Raw genomic sequence first — 18,475 nt, 5'->3', positions numbered from 1 at the left:
AATGAGACACTAAATTATCAAAAAAAGGCACAAAGTTACCAAAAACATGTTAAAAATACCAAAAAAAGACGTAAAATCACCAAAAATTACAAAACGGTAAACATCCTTTTTCTTTATTGACACGTTGCCGTGGATACGCTTTGTTCTGCTTCTCCCATGGTGACGGCTCGTCTTGTTAGTGACCTGTCAATCAAAAGTAGCCCCGCCCCCAAATCATACGATTCTTTATCTTCTATTTTCTTCTAAATGGGGCCATTATTTACACTGTTAACATCAGATTGTCTTGAAGAAGATTTTTTACTAGTGATTGAGACCATAGTGTTGTCCTGAAAAACATTTCTGAGGGAATAAATCAAGCGAGAAGTTTACTCATTTTGCATTGAAATGAATGGACAAAAATGCTTTTGCAGCCAAACTTAGCGCCCCCTGCTGGAATTTTGGGTAGAATGCAGCTTAAAGCACTTCCTGGTTGGCCTCCCTACCTGGAGGTTGCCACATGGATAGCAAGCTCCAGTGGTTGCAAAGCATCATGGGTACTACTAATACTACTAATATTCCCTAATAACTCTTTACTGGAAGGAGATATCATAGAGTTGTCATATATCAAAGTAAACGTTCTGATCCATACTTTCAGATATGGTTCACCACTACCAGTTTGAAATAAAAATTAAAACCACCAACACCATGACTGATGGGTGTGTTTCTGGGCGTGGCTACCTGTCCCACCTGTTTAAACATATGGTCTTTTTTTGAAGATGCTCCTTCATTCCTGCATTTACTAAATGGATAGGTTTAAATCTTTTACTATAGTGTTTGAAACTTTAAGCTCCTCCAGTGCTCTTATGTGTCGAATTGAAGAGAAAAGTTTTTTGTGCTGGTCTGGATCCTCCAGCATGCCATGAGGCCTGGAAGATTAGCATTAGCAGCTAACACAGCTGACAGTCATTATCCCTCCATTTTAGCTTTTGTGTTGCCAGCAGTTAACAGCTAATGTTACTGATGTTTTGTTCTTTTTCTGGTGGTGGTGGACAACTTGACAGCAAATTATAATATTGTACAACTGGTTAACGGAGACTTGTTTGGGCCTAATTAGCAGCTAATTTTAATATCGTACAACTGGTTAACGGAGACTTGTTTGGGCCAAATTAGCAGCTAATTCTAATATTGTACAACAGGTTAACAGAGACTTGTTTGGGCCAAATTAGCAGCTAATTTTAATATCGTACAACTGGTTAATGGAGACTTGTTTGGGCCAAAATAGCAGCTAATTTTAATATCGTACAACTGGTTAACAGAGACTTGTTTGGGCCAAATTAGCAGCTAATTTTAATATCGTACAACTGGTTAATGGAGACTTGTTTGGGCCAAAATAGCAGCTAATTTTAATATCGTACAATTGGTTAATGGAGACTTGTTTGGGCCAAAATAGCAGCTAATTTTAATATCGTACAATTGGTTAATGGAGACTTGTTTGGGCCAAATTAGCAGCTAATTTTAATATCGTACAACTGGTTAATGGAGACTTGTTTGGGCCAAAATAGCAGCTAATTTTAATATCGTACAATTGGTTAATGGAGACTTGTTTGGGCCAAAATAGCAGCTAATTTTAATATCGTACAATTGGTTAATGGAGACTTGTTTGGGCCAAATTAGCAGCTAATTTTAATATCGTACAACTGGTTAACGGAGACTTGTTTGGGCCAAATTAGCAGCTAATTTTAATATCGTACAACTGGTTAACGGAGACTTGTTTGGGCCAAATTAGCAGCTAATTTTAATATCGTACAACTGGTTAACGGAGACTTGTTTGGGCCAAATTAGCAGCTAATTTTAATATCATACAACTGGTTAACAGAGACTTGTTTGGGCCAAAATAGCAGCTAATTTTAATATCGTACAACTGGTTAACAGAGACTTGTTTGGGCCAAATTAGCAGCTAATTTTAATATCGTACAACTGGTTAATGGAGACTTGTTTGGGCCAAATTAGCAGCTAATTTTAATAGCGTACAACTGGTTAACGGAGACTTGTTTGGGCCAAATTAGCAGCTAATATTAATAGCGTACAACTGGTTAACGGAGACTTGTTTGGGCCAAATTAGCAGCTAATTTTAATATCGTACAACTGGTTAACAGAGACTTGTTCTGGCCAAATTAGCAGCTAATTTTAATATCGTACAACTGGTTAACGGAGACTTGTTCTGGCCAAATTAGCAGCTAGTTTTAATATTGTTGTTAACTTTAATATGACACAAACAATACAACACAAGAAAGCAGAAACACCAGAATCATAAGGATGGAATGAACAGTCTAAACTCACATAAAAAAATTGAAATTTGGATTAACTTAATTTTTTCAAACTACATTTAATTAAATAAAATAAGATTGTCATAATTCTGACAATATATGTTTAAATTACATGTATTTTGTAAGTGAAGTTAAATAAGTTAAAATAACACATCATTTCTAATAAAATACGCTTAAATAATATATGTAACATTTACTAAAGGGTCAAAATCACTTTTTTCAGTGAAAAAAAGTTGCAAATTTACTAAATTAAAGTGGCAAATCTACAAGAAGAAAAGACACAGATTTAAGAGATTTAAAGTGGCAAATCTGCATGAAAAAAGTCGCAGATTTACGAGAAAAAGTGAAAAAAAACAACAACTTTTTTTCTCGCAGATTCACCACTTTAAATCTAACAAATATACACATTCTGGCTGTATGTAATATCCTCCAATATTCAATGAGTGCCCTATTAAGGGTTAAGAGTTAATTTGTTATTTTATAATAAACAAAAAATAGACAAAAAACTACCAAAAAGACGTATAATGAACAAAAAATTGACAAAAAACTACCAAAAAAGACATATAATGAACAAAAAATTGACAAAAAAATACCAAAAAAGACATATAATGAACAAAAAATAGACACAAATTGACTACAAAAAGACACAAATTGACTACAAAAAGACACAAATTGACCACAAAAAGACACAAATTGACCACAAAAAGACAAAATGACCACAAAAAGACACAAAATGACCACAAAGACACAAATTGACCACAAAAAGACACAAAATGACCACAAAAAGACACAAAATTACCACAAAAAGACACAAATTGACCAGAAAAAGACACAAATTGACCACAAAAAGACAAAATGACCACAAAATGACCACAAAAAGACACAAATTGACCAGAAAAAGACACAAATTGACCACAAAAAGACACAAAATGACCACAAAAAGACACAAATTGACCACAAAAAGACACAAAATGACCACAAAAAGACACAAATTGACTACAAAAAGACACAAATTGACCACAAAAAGACACAAATTGACCACAAAAAGACAAAATGACCACAAAATGACCACAAAAAGACACAAATTGACCACAAAAAGACACAAATTGACTACAAAATTACCACAAAAAGACACAAATTGACTACAAAATGACCACAAAAAGACACAAAATGACCACAAAAAGACACAAATTGACTACAAAACGACACAAAATGACCACAAAAAGACACAAATTGACCACAAAAAGACAAAATGACCACAAAAAGACACAAATTGACCACAAAAAGACAAAATGACCACAAAATGACCACTAAAAGACACAAAATGACCACAAAAAGACACAAATTGACTACAAAAAGACACATTGACCACAAAAAGACACAAATTGACTACAAAAAGACACAAAATCACCACAAAAAGACACAAATTGACCACAAAAACACACAAATTGACCACAAAATGACCACAAAAAGACACAAATTGACCACAAAAAGACACAAATTGACCACAAAATGACCACAAAAAGACACAAGTTGACCACAAAAAGACAAAATGACCACAAAAAGACACAAATTGACCACAAAAAGACACAAATTGACCACTGTCGTGGTTTAGCAGTTTTTCACCGTTAAATCTAGACATTTTTTACAGTGTGTGCCTGATTCTCCTTTGGACCTCAGCTGTTTATAAATGCATCTAGATGGCGGGGTCAGCGGGGCCTCGGTGTGTTGGCAGGGCGTCTCCGCTCAGTTTGGTGGATGTTACCCGCTCTAATTCATCTGGTAATGATTAATCATTCTCATTTACTTCTTAACTGGCTTCACTAGCTTCTGGAGCTAAAAATAGACGTGCATTTCAAAGAAACTCCTCAGCCGAATGAGTCGAAGCGTGCCTGGTCTTACCTTATCCCGGCCATGTCTCCTTAATTCCCTGCTGGCTGCAGGAATTATGGGATGGCAGGTAGGCGGCAGCGAGCCAGATCCCCCTTACCGTTCTCCAAAAGACACTTCTTAGGCTGCTCATCAAGCTGTGTGTGTGCTGGCTTATCGATCTTTCCCAGGCTTTGAGGAAGAAAGAGAAAAAGGAGGAGGAAGCGGAAGATTCAAGCTGTGCTGCCACAACAGTCGGATGAGCAGCCGTGGAAGAGGAGAGGGGAAGAAAAAGCTAAAGACAAGAAGACAGGAAGAGTGAGACAAACACACAAACATCTTCTCTGTCAGCTCCTCAGGGTCCAGACCCCGTGGATAACTGAAGTTTGATGGTGCAGAGATATCTCTGACAACACAACTTTACTGCTGCATTTGAAACATGCTTGTTTCTAGATTTAATAATCTTGTCAAGGTAAATTATCTGTCCATGCAGCAAGATCATTTCCCTCAGAAAGACATAAATTGACCTAAAACCACACAAATTGACGAAAAAAAGACGTAAAATGACACAAAAAGGACACAAACTGACCAAAAAAGACACAAATTGACCACAAAAAGACACAAAATGACTGGAAAAATACACAAAATGACCAAAAAACAACACAAAATGACTAAAAAAGATACAAAATTACTAAAAAAAGACACAAAATGACTGAAAAAAGACGCAAAATGACCAAAAAACAACACAAAATGACCAAAAAAGGCACAAATTGACCACAAAAAGACACAAAATTACCACAAAATTACCACAAAAAGACCCAAAATGACCTGTGGATAACTAAAGTTTGATGGTGCAGAGATATCTCTGACAACAGAACTTTACTGCTGCATTTGAAACATGCTTATTTCTAGATTTAATAATCTTAATTTAATAAATCTTGTCAAGGTCAATTATCTGTCCATGCAGCAAGATCATTTCCCTCAGATTTACTGTTTGATCTGGTTTTTAGACTAAACACCTTTTTTGCAGTGCAGGAGCTGCATGAGTCAGCGTGTTCATTTGTGTCTTTTATGGTAATTTTGTGTCTCTTGTGTCTTTTTTTGTTATTTTGTGTATATTTTGGTCATTTTGTGTCTTTTTTGTCATTTTGTGTCTTTTTTTGGTCATTTTGTGTCTTTTTTTGGTCATTTTGTGTCTTTTTGTGTCTTTTTTGGTCATTTTTGTGTCTGTTGTGTCTTTTTTGGTCATTTTGTGTCTTTTTTGGTCATTTTGTATCTTTTTTTGGTCATTTTGTGTCTTTTTGTGTCTTTTTTGGTCATTTTTGTGTCTGCTGTTGTGTCTTTTTTAGTTATTTTGTGTCTTTTTTGGTCATTTTGTGTCTTTTTTTGGTCATTTTTATGTCTTTTTTTGGTCATTGTTGTGTCTGTTGTTGTGTCTTTTTTAGTTATTCTGTGTCTTTTTTGGTCATTTTGTGCCTTTTTTTGGTCATTTTTATGTCTTTTTTTGGTCATTTTGTGTCTTTTTTGGTCATTTTGTGTCTGTTGTTGTGTCTTTTTAGTTATTTTGTATCATTTTGTGTCTTCTGTGGGTCTTCTTTTGGTTATTATGTAATCTCATTTCGTGTCATTTGGTTCTTATCAAGATAAAAATAAACTATTTTGAAGTGTTAGATAATTCATCTTTCAATTCTTCTAATGTTTTAAGAGTTTATTTCTTTTTTTAAGCGTTCAACATGCTTATTTCTAGATTAAATCTTTTAATTTAAGAAACCTGACATTCGAGTTCCTCCCAAAATAATATTCCTCCATCTATACATAGCAGTGATGGCGGTCAGTCCCTCCATCAGGATCCAACAGGGCTGGAGATGAAACTGAGATCTTCAAAGAATAAAACGTCCACCAGAAAATCTGCAGGAGCTGCATGAGTCAGCGTGTTCATTTCTGTCTTTTAAGGTCATTTTCTGTCTGTTGTAGTGTCTTTTTTAGTTATTTTGTGTCTTTTTTGTGTCATTTTGTGTCTTTTGTGGGTCTTTTTTGATTATTCTGTCATCTCCTTTTGTGTCTTTTTTGTGTTTTTTAAGGTCATTTTTATGTCTGTTGTTGTCTTTTTTTGGTAATTTTGTGTCTTTTTTGGTCATTGGTGTCTTTTTTGTGTCTTTTTGGTCATTTTTGTTTCTGCTGTTGTCTTTTTTGGTAATTTTGTGTCTTTTTGGGTCATGTTTGTGTCTGTTGTGTCTTTTTTAGTTATTTTGTGTCTTTTTTGTGTCATTTTGTGTCTTTTGTGGGTCTTTTTTGGTTATTCTGTCATCTCCTTTTGTGTCTTTTTTGTGTTTTTTGTCATTTTTGTGTCGTCTTTTTTATTTGTTTTGTGTCTTTTTTTTGTAATTTTGTCTTTTTTTTGTAATTTTGTGTCTTTTTTTGGTAATTTTGTGTCTTTTTGGTAATTTTGTGTCTTTTTGGTCATTGGTGTCTGTTGTGTCTTTTTTTGTCATTTTGTGTCATTTGGTTCTCATCAAGATAAAAATAAAATAAAACTATTTTGAAGTGTTAGATAATTCATCTTTCAATTCTTCTAATGTTTTAAGAGTTTATTTCTTTTTTTAAGCGTTCAACATGCTTATTTCTAGATTTAATAATCTTTTAATTTAAAAAATCCGACATGCGAGTTCCTCCCAAAATAATATTCCACCGTCTATACATCCCAGTGATGGCGGTCAGTCCCTCCATCAGGATCCAACAGGGCTGGAGATGAAACTGAGATCTTCAAAGAATAAAACGTCCACCAGATAATCTGCAGGAGCTGCATGAGTCAGTGTGTTCTCTGCTTCTTTGTGTCCTCCAGCTGAATCTGAGATATTCCTCAGAAAGAGAGGGAGCTCACAGAGCAGCCACAGAGATATCTTCCACTGATAAAATAAAAAATGATGGCCAGAAACTTTTATTGACTATTTCTCTATTTGGCAGCTTCCATATAAACAGTAGGATGAAACAGAGCAGCGATCATGGCCGGCCATTAGACTGGGAAGCAAAAACCAGTTTAAATAGTGAAAGGTCACCAACGACACATTGACTCTTTCTGTATTTCACTAAAGCCAATCGCTCCAGAACCTTTACTGGTTAGAGACAGTTAAACAGTTTATGACATGAACAAGTGAGTCTTAAAGGGCTATTCTGTCCATTTTTGAATCCTTTTCATGTCTTTTTGTGTCTTTTTTGGTCGTTTTTGTGTCTTTTTTGGTCGTTTTTGTGTCTTTTTTAGTTGTTTTGTGTCTTTTTTTGGGGTCATTTTGTGTCTTCTATGGGTCTTTTTTTGGGTATTCTGTCATCTCATCTCTGGTCTTTTTTGTGTCTTTTTGGTCATTTTGTGTCTTTTTTTAGTCATTTTGTGTCTTTTTTTAGTCGTTTTGTGTCTTTTTGGTCATTTTGTGTCTTTTTTTGTGTCTTTTTGTCATTTTGTGTCTTTTTTTAGTCTTTTTGTGTCTTTTTTGGTCTTTTTTGTTTCTTTTTTTACTCATTTTGTGTCCTTTTTTTGGTTATTTTGTGTCTTTTTTCAGTCATTTTGTGTCTTTTTAGTCATTTTGTGTCTTTTTTTAGTTATTTTGTGTCTTTTTTTGTCATTTTGTGTCCTCTTTGGGTCTTTTTTTGGTTATTCTGTCATTTCATTTCATGTCTTTTTTGGTCTTTTTTGTGTCTTTTTGGTCATTTTGTGTCTTTTTTTAGTCATTTTTTTGTATCTTTTTTGGTCATTGGTGTCTTTTCTGTGTCTTTTTTGGTCATTTTTGTGTCTGTTGTGTCTTTTTTAGTTATTTTGTGTCTTTTTTTTGGTCATTTTGTGTCTTTTTTGGTCATTTTGTGTTCTGTGGGTCTTTTTTTTGTAATTCTGTCATCTCATTTTGTGTCTTTTTGGTTCATATTTGTGTCTTTTTTGGTTATTTTGTTTTTATGTCTGGATGTGATGAAGTAGCTGCTTTGCTGCTTTTGGAGACTCCAGAGGGTTAATGTGGCCCCTTTAACTATCCATAACAACCTTTTGTATTCAGCTATAGTTTCCATGTCTTTGACAGATGTTTCAGAAAGTTAACATCTGTTTGTTAAAAGCCACATTTGAACTACAGAGATTTGTTTTATAAGCATAAATATACATTAAACTCAGCCCAACTCAAAGCCCAGCTGCTGTCATTAACCTGTATTATTTCTTTATTTTGTCTGATAACGTCTTGTCGGCCATCTGTAGCTCATCGTGTTGCAAAAAGTTTTCACATTAAACGGTGAAATAAGTTGTCAGTCCATGCCCTATAGCAGCAGTTCTCAACCTTTTTGAGTCGGTGACCCCCAATTTAACATGCATGAACAGTTCAGATCAGACAAACTCAGTTGATACGATGAATTTTGGACAAATAATGAAGCAGACAACAAGTAAAACATCTCTCTGTCTGTGCATTTATATATTGTTTTATATTTTATTGTTCCTTTTAATCTAAGTGCTTTGCTATCAGTCTAAATGTCCATTCTGACCTCCTGAGTGTGTAACAGTCAGCTTCAACCAGAGACTCCTTGGAAAGTAACAACTTGATACTTTGGGATTTGTCAGAAAAGACACAAAATTACCCAAAAAAGAATCAAATTGACCACAAAATGATCAAAAAAATATACAAAATGACCCAAAAAAGAAACAAAATGACCAGAAAAGACACAAAATGACAAAAAAAAGACACAAAATGACCAACAAAAGACATTAAGTGACCAAAAAGACTAAAACACATGAACACTTTAACACAGTGGAGACAGAGCTGACTTCCAAAATGATTTGGTGACCCCCAAAATATGTAAAATTACCCCCTAAAAAAAGTAAAATTACCCCCCAAAAAAAGTAAAATTACCCCCCAAAAAACAGCAGTGGAAGGCTCCTCTCTCTCTGTTTTAATAATACACAAACTATTTTTCTTCATAAAATCTGAAAGGAAAAATGGATCTGTTGTAATTTAAAAAAAAAAGATACTCAAACACACAGCAGAATGAAATAACATGGGGAATAAAGAATGTGGGTCATTTTTGACCATGTTGTGCATCACAGGGTTAAATCAACATCATAATGTAATCACTTTAACAGCACAAACCCATGTAGCTCCTTTAGAACATGTCATTGTGTTCTTGTAGATCCCAGCCAGCAGTTCCCAGGAGGAGCCGGGGATAAAAAATAACTTGCAGGTAAATAATTGAAAGTGAAAGCTTCCTCCCTAACATCATCTGTGGCTCTGTGGAAGATCTCTGAAGTTACAACTAGCAAACACCAAATGCTGATCGGTTCCTTCACATGTAGAGGAAGAAACATCTGGAAACACCAGACACACCTGGACATGTTCACACTAACAGATGGTCCAATACAGACACACACAACAAACACAAGAAGGCACACCTGTTCTGGGTTATATTTATGCCAACACCAATCTTAAGATTACTAAACATATTATGCTTTCGGTGGATCCATAAACTAGTTTTTAGAGAAGAACAGGCCTTATCAGTCAATCAACATCCTTTATTTCACCGGTTCCCAACCTTTTTCCTTAAGGGACCCACATTTTTACCATTGTAAACTTTGGCAACCCCCCCACCGTACATTGCTTCTATGAAGCCGAACTCAATGTGACTTTCATGGTTCCCTCTCTTCTTCTTTTTGAGATATTCAGCAATTTTAGTCTCCCTGATGCCATTTTTCCATTAGCTCTGTGTTTCTGTTGCTAGGCAAGGTTACCTCTAGGTGAGGTTACCGCTAGGCGAGGTTACCGCTAGACGAGGTTACTGCCAGGTGAGGTTACCGCCAGGTGAGGTTACCACTAGGTGAGGTTACCACTAGGTGAGGTTACCGCTAGGCGAGGTTACCTCTAGGTGAGGTTACCTCTAGGTGAGGTTACCGCTAGGTGAGGTTACCGCTAGGTGAGGTTACCGCTAGGCGAGGTTACCACTAGGCGAGGTTACCGCTAGGCGAGGTTACCGCTAGGTGAGGTTACCGCTAGGTGAGGTTACCGCCAGGTGAGGTTACCGCCAGGTGAGGTTACCGCCAGGTGAGGTTATTTTGTGTCTTCTGTGTTTTTTTGGTCATTCTGTCTTCTCATTTTGAGACTTTTGGGGTCTTTCTAAGTAATTTTTTGTCTTTTTTTTTGTCATTTTGTGTCTTTTTTTGGGTGATTTTACGTCTTTTTTGTCTTTTTCTGTTTTCTTTGTCTTTTTATGTCATTTTGCGTCTTTTGTTTCTTTTTTGTGTCTTTTGACATCTTCTTTTGGTCACAAAATGACCAAAAAAGACAAAAAAAATGTACAAAAGAGATAAAAATTAAAGCTGTCTTTTTTGTTAATTTTGTGTATTTATTTAGTCATTTTGTGTCTTTTTTTGTTAATTTTGTGTCTTTTTTTTTTGAGTGATTTTACGTCTTTTGTGTCTTTTTTGTGTATTTTTTGGTCATTTTGTGTCTTTTCACATCTTCTTTTGGTCAGAACATGACCAAAAAAGACAAAGAAAATCTAAAAAAGAGATCAAAATTAAAGCTGTCTTTTTTGGTCATTTTGTGTCTTTTTTTAGTCCTTTAGTCCAACATAAAATGTGATTTTAAATCTTTTTTTTTTTTACTTTCAACACACTATCATGCTCAATAAAGAATTTTAAATGTGTCAAATGTGACCAAAGGTGTCAAATCTACCATATAAGAGGGTTCCATCCAGTTCTATCATTTGATACTAAATCTATTTGAGCTTGTCTCCAGTTTTACTTGGTATATCATCATCAAACTGAAACTGGCCTCATGGAGTTTACAGCCAGAACTTTAGAGGTAAATGTACAGTAGGGCTCCACGCTGCTTTGTTTTATACTCTGATGGAGGCAACAAGTCATGCTTCCAATACTGACGAGCCATTCTGCAGGTCAGGGAACAGGTCATTGTCACTGAGTCTTTTTTTGGTCATTTTGTGTCTTTTGTTGCGTCTTTTTTAGTTATTTTGTGTTTTTTAGGAATTTTGTGTCTTTTTTGGTCATTTTGTGTCTTTTTTTGATGATTTTGTGTCTTTTTTTGGTGATTTTGTGTCTTTTTTGTGTCTTTTGGTGATTTTGTGTCTTTTGTTCTGTCTTTTTTAGTCATTTTGTGTATTTTTTAAGTCATTTTGTGTCTTTTTTTGTCATTTTGTGTCTTTTTTGGTCATTTTGTGTCTTTTTTTGATGATTTTGTGTCTTTTTTGGTGATTTTGTGTCTTTTTTTGTCTCTTTTGGTCATTTTGTGTCTTTTGTTCTGTCTTTTTTAGTCATTTTGTGTATTTTTTAAGTCATTTTGTGTCTTTTTTTGTCATTTTGTGTCTTTTTTGGTCATTTTGTGTCTTTTTTTGATGATTTTGTGTCTTTTTTTGGTGATTTTGTGTCTTTTTTTGTCTCTTTGGTCATTTTGTGTCGTTTGTTCTGTCTTTTTTAGTCATTTTGTGTCTTTTTTTTAGTCATTTTGTCAAACTGAAACTGGCCTCATGGAGTTTACAGCCAGAACTTTAGAGGTAAATGTACAGTAGGGCTCCACGCTGCTTTGTTTTCTAGTCTGATGGAGGCAACAAGTCTGGATTATTTGGAGCTTTTGGACACTCCAGAGTGTCTTCAGTGTGTTAAAGTGTGCTGTCCTCCATGTCTTAAATGCCATCTCCCCCACCAGGACAGGAGGACTGGCGGTGTCCCTCCACCACAGATGTCTGGCTCTAAAGGGCAGCTGGTGACTCCATATGTCAGCGAGGCGTTTGTGTGTCTGCAGGCTCCTCAGGCCACTAATAAGAGTTAGCAGCTCCGACCTGCAGCGCATCATAACCAGCCATGCAGGCCCAAGAGGAAACAACACACATTAAATGACTCTGCTGGTTTTCTCAATAGATGCATTGGTGATAGTGAAAGTACAGCTGAGGATGATGGGAAATTTATTATTAGTCTGGTCAAAACCAAAGGAAGAATGTGACCATTACATAAAAATGTCATTATAATCCAGGAGGTGTGGAGACATTCATGTGAATCCAGGAATGTTAATCTGCTGATGGAGCTCGTCGTTGTGTCTTTTCCTAAAAAAAAATTGTCTTTTAGTAATTGTGTGTATTTTTTGGGTCATTTTGTGTATTTTTTGGGTCATTTTGTGTCTTTTTTAAGTCATTTCGGGTTTTTTTTTTGTAATTTTGTGTCTTTTTTTTTTTAATTGTATCTTTTTTTGTAATTTTGTGTCTCTTTTTAGTGATTTTGGGTCTTTTTTTGGTTATATTGAGTCTTTTTTGTGTCATTTTGTGTCTTTTTCTAGTAATTTTGTGTCTATTTTTTTGTAATTTTGTGTCTTTTGGTCATTTTGTGTCTTTTCCTAATAATTTCATCATAATCCAGTCGGTTGGCGCTCGTCGGCTGTATCAAAAATAATGACACCGACTGAGACCATTAACTTGCTCAAAAATGTTTACTAAGAAATACAAAAATGTTAGTTTTCTGATCCCACCTCACCAGATACAAACGCTTTCTCACCACTGACCTCCACATCACTGTCCAGGACACAGTGGTTGCCTCCACAGAAACCGCCAAAAACCTTGACGTGACTCTTGACAACCAACTGTCCCTCTCAACAAACATCACCGCCACCACCAGATCCTGCAGATTCTTGCTGCATAGCATCAGGAGAATCCGCCCGTTTCTCACCCATGTTATGACTGTGGTCATATTATAGTTATTGTTTAGCAAACTGCATTTGTATGTGTGCCCTGTGTTTTTGTTTTCCTTTTTTATATGCAGATTGGAGTGTGCCATAGCTGTGGTGTTATTGGTGGAGAGGTTCCACGCCTGGGCTGGGATTGGCTGCAGCCAGAACCACCTGGTTTAAATGGAGCCAAGATGGCGGCCATCGGTGGCAGCAGGCTTTTTCCTCATCCTCCTCTTCTCCCAACCGGTTCACACCTTTTGTTTGAGTTAACTTGTGGTTTTGGACTTAATTCCCTTGTTTTGAGCAGTAAGGGTGGGTTGCCAGGTTTTGTTTCTCGTTTCTCTTGTTTAAGTAGGTAGGGAGGTAAGATTTTGTATCTTTTGGTTTTTCAGGTAAATTTCTTATTTTTAAGATAGAATTGTTTTGTTTGTTATTTTGGCTTTAGTCCACCCCTAAGTTGAAGAATATTTGTATTTACCTAAGTTCTCTTTGTAAATAAATATTTACCCATTCTTCAAACTTATCTTTGTTTGTGGCTACTTGGGAGATGGGGAAGATGGGGCCTTTTCATGTTGTGCTCTAGGCCCCCTACTCTGGCGTACTCTGCTACTAACGGTTCAGGTCCTACTTACATCCAGGACCTTGTCAAACTCTCAACATGGTCTCACAGAAATCGGTGAAATAGCCACGGATTTCGCTTAACTCAAAATCCGTGGAATATCCATGGAATCACTCAAATTTCCGTGAAACTGACACGGATTTGGCTACAATGCAAGTTAATGCCAGTCATATCCCGTGGCTATTCCAACATACAAAGTGATTATGTACATTCACTGAGTGAATATTTAGAAAATAAAACATATATTTCTCTCTAGAAATGTGATCAAAATCCATTTTTATGCAGAAACTAAGTCAAAATATTGATTTTTTCACTAAAAATGAGAGAACTGTCCTCCATGTTTTTTGTTCTGACCGCTGGGACCTTGAAAGTCACGTGACTTGGAACAAACCAATAGGAACAAATATCCATGGAATAGCCACGGGATATGACTGTCATTAACTTGCATTGTAATCCGTGTCAGTTTCACGGAAATTTGAGTGATTCCGTGGCTATTCCACGGATTTCTGTGAGACCAGGTTGCAAACTCTACACCCCTGCCCGTCCTCTCCGCTCTGCATCAGCCAAACAGCTAGCGACTCCCACCTTGCGTGGGTCAACTCGCCTCAAAACCTCCTCCAGACTTTTCTCCGTCCTGGCTCCCAAATGGTGGAACGAGCTCCCCACAGACATCAGGACCTCAGACAGCCTGGACATCTTCTGCCACAGGCTGAAGACCTTCCTCTTCCAACAATACCTCGGTTAAGTCATGGTCACCTAAACCAGCTGTTCTCAACCTTGGGGTCGGGACCCCAATTGGGGTCGTGAGATGATTTCTGGGGGTCTCCAAATCATTTTGGAAGTCAGCTCTGTCTCCACTGTGTTAAAGTGTTCATGTGTTAATGTGTTTTAGTCTTTTTGGGCAGGGCCGTCCTTTCCTTTGGGCAAAAAGGAGGACTCAGATGCAGATAGGCAGCGGTAATGACAGGTTTATTTATCTGAATAGATTTCTCTTTAAACAGCAATGATAAATAAACAGGCTATGAACTTCTAGATGGTCCGAAGACACAAGAACACAACAAACACAGAACAAAAGGCGCTCCCGAAGGAGGAAAACCTACTCTGATCTAAAAGGAAATACTCTATGAAAATTAGAAACAAAAACAAAATCACTCCGAAGAGGAAAAGCACAATGGCTAAGAAACTATCTACTCTAATTTATATTACAAAATTTACAAACAAAAAACGCTCCAAAGGGAGGAAAACAATGCTACAAAAAATTACTTAGACTTAGAAAATAAAAGAAGCTAACCAGAAAACTATGAACAAAAAATCACTCTGTTAAAGAGGAAAAGTATTCAATAAACAAACGACGAATACTCTGGCAACGAGGACAGGGGAAGACAAAGACTATATACAGACGGGGGAGGGGAACACAGGTGGAAACAATCAGGGATCAGGGGAGACACCAGACCTGACACAGGAGGAAGGGCAAGTGACCTGAAACGAGAGGGAAGTTACTATTTCAAAATAAAACCGTAAATTCACAAGACAAAAAAAACCAAGACAAGATATCCCTCACCACGGTGTGACAAAACACAACGACAAATCAAAAAACACAACAACAAATCAAAAAACACAACGACAAATCAAAAAACACAACAACAAATCTAAAAACACTGTTGTTGTGTTTTTATATTTGTTGTTGTGTTTTCTGATTTGCCGTTGTGTTTTTTGATTTGTTGTTGTGTTTTCTGATTTGCCGTTGTGTTTTGCACTTCAGGGCCACCGTAGATTCCACCAAACAGCAACACTTCAACAACCGGCACAATCACAGCGCGACAGCAGCCACCAGCCTCGTCTGCTGCAGGCTTCAGGCTGTTGAACTTATTTAACTTAATCAGCAGTCGAGCACAGGAACGCCTGGAAACACAGCAACTGGGAGGAGCAGGAGGCGGAGCAGGAGGCGGAGCTTAGGGGGAGCAAGAAAAGAAAAGAAAATAAAAACAAACACAACACACCTCCAACCGTAACAGGCCTTTAAAAAGAACGGTGTTCTTAGCGGAACTTTATGATGTCTTAGTTCAGCTTTGACCTTTTGGCTGTAAAATGTCTCACTTTATACTTTTATTCTAGAAGACATTTGTGTGAAATCTCTGAGTTTTGGTGAAGTTGCAGTGACCTTTGAAATTCAAAATCCAATCAGTTCATCTTTCAGTTTCAGAAGAAAGTTTGTGACAAATTTGACTTGGACTGTTTTCAACGCAGAGCCATAAAAACTAAATTCTGTTTAACCCTTTGATGCACAACATGGTCTAAAGTGACCCGACTAAGTTTTTATTTTCTATAATTTTGCAGTAAATTAATTTCATCATTCAGTATTGCAGGTTTTCCTCAAATAACTTGTTTTTGATCATCATACATCCTATTTTTTTTTTCATTTCTTACTTTTTGAATAAAACCCTTTTTTTATCACTACTCTTCTAATGCACAAGGGGATTTTTGACCCATGTTGTGCATTAGAAGGTGTTTATATGTTGTCACCAGTTTAAAACCTGACAAAGAAGACACAAATATTAACTGTCCTATTTTGTTCAATTCGTGTTTTTCCAATGGAAATGATTATTTGGTGGCTCTAATAAGTCTCAAATGTTAAAATATGTGATTTTTCTAATGTAATCTGGTGGTTCTAACAACTCTTTTAAAGTTAAACCTTCAAAATAAGACAAACATAGTTACACATATACTCACATTGTTCATTGAGTGAATCACTTTTTGTATCACTACTCTTCTAATGCACAAGGTCATTTTAGACCCATGTGTGTAAACTTGATGTAATAATACAAAAACTATTTTTATTCATAAAGCATGGAAGGAAAATAGATATAATGATCTGTTGTAATAAAAAAAACATATATTCAAACACACAGCCAGCATGAAATAACATGGGGAATGAATGCAGGCCATTTTATATGTTGTGCATCAAAGGGTTAACTTGTCAAATTCCAGTAATTTCACACAAAAAACCCTGCTGTGCATATTGTTTTTAAATTCCCATCATGATAAACAAATCCAATAACAAACAGTGCTGGCGTTAAATTTTTCCCACTAACAAGTATTGTCACAGGCAGATATTGCATATTCCTCTCTGTCATCAGATTATATTATCGTCCAGAATCATTAAAGAGGAAAAAACCCATTGGTGCACTGGGTGACATGTTCCTTCATTACAGGGAACAGAGCAGTTTATTCCTCTCAGCTGTCAAACTATCCTCACTAACTAGATCAGAAATGGTTCAGAGCTGCTGCTGCTGTTTTTAAATGAAGTGGCTGTGCTCGAACAGAATAAAACTCTTCCAGGTGTTTGTAATTGTTTTGGGTCCAATGCCACGGCTAGATAAGCTGTAATAGGGTTGTCTGTCAACATCATATTCTATTAGAAAGTTAATTTGATCCACTGGTTGTAAAAGGTAGAATGAATGAATGGCGCTGTGCAACCTTGGAAAGGAAATATAATGGAAATATTGTGAGAGTGAGCAGCTACAGTAGTCTGTTCATTACACAACAGGAAGAACACAACATTTAACCCTTTGATGCACAACAAGGGTTAAAAACCACCCGCAGTCATTAACCATGTTGTTTCATGCTGCCGTGTGTTTGAATATCTTTTTATTTATTTATTTATCATTTATTACAACAGATCATTATAACAGTTTTTACTTTCATACTTTGTGCATCAGTATTACAGTCCAACATTACATTACATTACATTACATGTCATTAAGCTGAAGCTTTTGTCCAAAGCGACTTACAATAAGTGCATCAACCTGAAGGTTCTAGCCTCAGAACACAGGAACCAATTAAGTACAGAACTTTAAGGGTGCTTTCACACCAACAGCAGTTGGTGCGCACTAAACAGTCCATTCGAACCAAAAGCCCTTAGTTCGGTTCGTTTTCGTCGGTGTGAAAGCATGGAATCGTGTAATTTGAATATTCAAATTAGCCATGTGTTGCGCAGCTGCTGAAAGAATGTAGCATCCAGTGGTATGAAATTAATTTAATCTGTAATATACATGTTTCATTCGATCCAACCCCATACATTTCAAAATACTTCTCAGAGTACGCAAACTGATAACAATATCATCCACATCAGCAGGACAGCATTGGTGAAAATAGCGCGTCTCCTCTGCCTGAAATGACGTGATATGTGCCTTCGCCGGATCCATTATTTCCGATGATTGTTCTCCAGCTGCAGCCGCGACTCATTCCAGAACTGGATATTTTGCCAGAAATGGGTAATGTTGATGATATAAAAAGCAAGGGCCAGCGCACAAAACAGTGTGTGAAGATGTCGCTCCATTGTGAAAGTGGAAATTGGCGTTATTTCCACCGGAAGATGACGAAACATCATTCAGACCAATGTGGTTCGTTTGCATGTGTGAACGCGGACCACACGTAGTCTGGATGCTACAATGTAACAATTTTACTGCCTGGTGCGGACCAAATAATCGAACTAGTGGTGTGAAAGCACCCTAAGAGGAAACTGTAATTGCTACTGCAGTGCTATATGTTAAAGAATGTTTTAGTAATTTTGTGTCTTTTTTTTGTAATTTTGTGTCTTTTTTTGGTCATTTTGTGTCTTTTTTGGTCATTTTGTGTCTTTTTTAAAGTAATTTAGTCTTTTTTCAGTCATTTTGTGACTTTTTTTCGTCATTTTGTGTCTTTTTAAGTAATTGGCTGGCCTTACTAAGGAGTTGGCAACACTGCCCCAAAGATGTTGCATGCATTGTGTGTGTGTGTTAGCAGGACGGCCCATTCAACCTGCCTCCCCTCCATATAGCAGCATGTGTTACTGTACATGCCAACTGTACACAAACTGACTCCCCGACAAAATGAATTCACTGTGTATTGGAATCTATGAATGCATTTATAGATTTGGTGGATATATCTGTGTGAGTTACTTACACTTAGCTTTTCTGATGTCCAGTTCTGCAGGATGCATAAGTGGT

This window comes from Centropristis striata, chromosome 11 (assembly GCF_030273125.1).
Source record: "Centropristis striata isolate RG_2023a ecotype Rhode Island chromosome 11, C.striata_1.0, whole genome shotgun sequence".
NCBI classification, from domain to species: domain Eukaryota; kingdom Metazoa; phylum Chordata; class Actinopteri; order Perciformes; family Serranidae; genus Centropristis; species Centropristis striata.
This window is presented reverse-complemented; position numbering follows the sequence as displayed.